Here is a 2,500-nt window from a genome sequence, read left to right on the forward strand (position 1 = left end):
TGTGTGTGTGTGTGTGTGTGCGTGTGTATGTGTGTGTGATTCACCATGGTCTTGGATCACGTGTTGGACTCATGATCGACAGTTATTAACCTCCCGGAAGAGAGCTCAGAGCTCATATATGACCGATCTATGGATAATGTTGTGATCTTACAAGCATGCACACTCCCAACTCCCCGCCCACGAGAGTTGGAGTAATAACCCGCAGCTTAGCGATACTGAAATTATTTCAGCCCTGGGCGGGATTCGAACCCGGACCGCCGTAGTGGCAGGCGAGAACTCTAACCACTGCGCCACGTGTGTGTGTGTGTGTGTGTGTGTGTGTGTGTGTGTGTGTGTGTGTGTGTGTGTGTGTGTGTGTGTGTGTGTGTGTGTGTGTGTGTGTGTGTGTGTGTGTGTGTGTGTGTGTGTGTGTGTGTGTGTGTGTGTGTGTGTGTGTGTGTGTGTGTGTGTGTGTGTGTGTGTGTGTGTGTGTGTGTGTGTGTGTGTGTGTGTGTGTGTGTGTGTGTGTGTGTGTGTGTGTGTGGTTGCATTCATACAGTGGAAGTTGCACGTCACCGACAAACATCCAACTCGATTCAGATAAACTTGCATCAGTATTTGCTGCAAGTTAAACTTACCCGGCAAGTAATAAGTGTTGACACTAGGATAGTTTGGAGGCAAGTTGACTAGCTTTCCGTAGACACAGGGTAAGTAGAAGGGTAGATGACAAGTTGCTAGCATCAGAGGCTACTAAACCAGCTCCGTGTCAACGAGAGTTTAGTATAACGCGCACTGGTTAAGTCAGTATCACTGTCACGTGCTAGCGCAGGTTCGAGTCCTTGGCTGTACCACATTTCAATTTCTGCATGTATCGAGTTTCTAGATGTTGATGGCTTAGAATTAAAGTGAATTATGTTAAAACACAAACAGGGGCATAAGTACACAAATCTCTCAAATAATGAACACACAACGAGAATAATGTGACAAAAGAGCGTTAAGATATCATGTAATGGAACAAAATCATGAAATGTCAAGAGGGTACTGTGGCTTAATCCGGGTCGGTAAGGTTATATTCACCATGGTCTTGAATCATGTATTGGACTCGTGATCGAGAGCTATTTCCCTCCCGGAAGAGAGCTCACAGCTCGTATATGACCGATTTATGGGTAATGCTGTGACCTTACACGCACACGCACCCCTAAGTCCCCCCCCCAAGTTAGTTGGAGTAACAACTCGCAGCTCAGCGATACTGAAATTATTTCAGCCCCAGGCGGGATTCGAACCCGGACCACCGTAGTGGCGGCCGGGAACTCTACCGTGTGTGTGTGTGTGTGTGTGTGTGTGTGTGTGTGTGTGTGTGTGTGTGTGTGTGTGTGTGTGTGTGTGTGTGTGTGTGTGTGTGTGTGTGTGTGTGTGTGTGTGCGTGTGTGTGTGTGTGTGTGCGTGTGTGTGTGTGTGCGCGCGTACGTGTGTGTCCATGTATTTAAAGACATAAATTCATAAGTTTTTGAAATGTAATTCAATTCAAGCACTGCGTTCGAATTCGTTCTCAAGGCTCGTATTTCTTCAACAAACAGATCGAATGTCTAATGGCATACATTTATCCGAGGTGAAATAGATACTTATACAAATCTGGATCTACCACCACGATGCAAAAAAAAAATATCTTAGACCAGTTTTCCTATGACGTCATGTCGTTTGTTTTCTTGCTGACGTGAGTTGACCCATTTGACCTGGTTTTCTACATCTTGGGAGGAAAAGTCCGACAAGAAACAGCCCAAAACCGCGCAAGAGGAAGGAAAGAAAGACTGAGCCAGATGAATAGCATTAGTGTCGTATATTTCAGCAAAGACCTTCATCATTTTCTTGTGGGAAAAAAACAGTTTCCCGACATACGCCGGTTCATTACCAAAATTACGGATACAGCACAAGTTTTGCTAGCCTTGAGAGAGAAGGAAAAAGAAAGAGAAAGAGAGAGAGAGAGAGAGAGAGAGAAATAGAGAGGGAGAGAGAGAGAGGCAGAAAGAGAGAGATAGAGAGAAAGAGGGAGATAGAGAGAGAGAGAGACAGACAGAGTATACCTCTCATCAACAGGACCGGAGAAGAAGAAATGGCAATCAAAATTCCCTGGGGATTCGAGTAGAATCCCGCCAGACTTCAAAGGGCCTCGCTGCTGTAAGAGTGTTAATGATTATCAAAGGAACTCCTAATGAGAACGACGCGCAGACTCTTACCAACTGGAAGACTTCTGTCTCTAGTCATCTTCAGTCCGAAGACGACTTCAGGCGCTATCACACTGGGCTATTTTTCCTCCGACTGTTGGAGCAAATTTGTAGCCCGCAGCTTTCGGGAAGGAGTCTGATGTGCTGGAGGAAGATTATTTTTCTCCGACATATCATAACCCTTTTCGCGGACCGAGATTGTTACGATTCAGAATCAGAGTATAAACAGAAAACGGAACTTGGGTGCCCCATTGACCTCCACAGAAAATGGACCGTAAATCTATCGAAGTTAAGGCAAA

Source organism: Oratosquilla oratoria, chromosome 18 (genome assembly GCF_046742065.1).
Source record: "Oratosquilla oratoria isolate Oo_2021 chromosome 18, ASM4674206v1, whole genome shotgun sequence".
Taxonomy (NCBI): Eukaryota; Metazoa; Arthropoda; class Malacostraca; order Stomatopoda; family Squillidae; genus Oratosquilla; species Oratosquilla oratoria.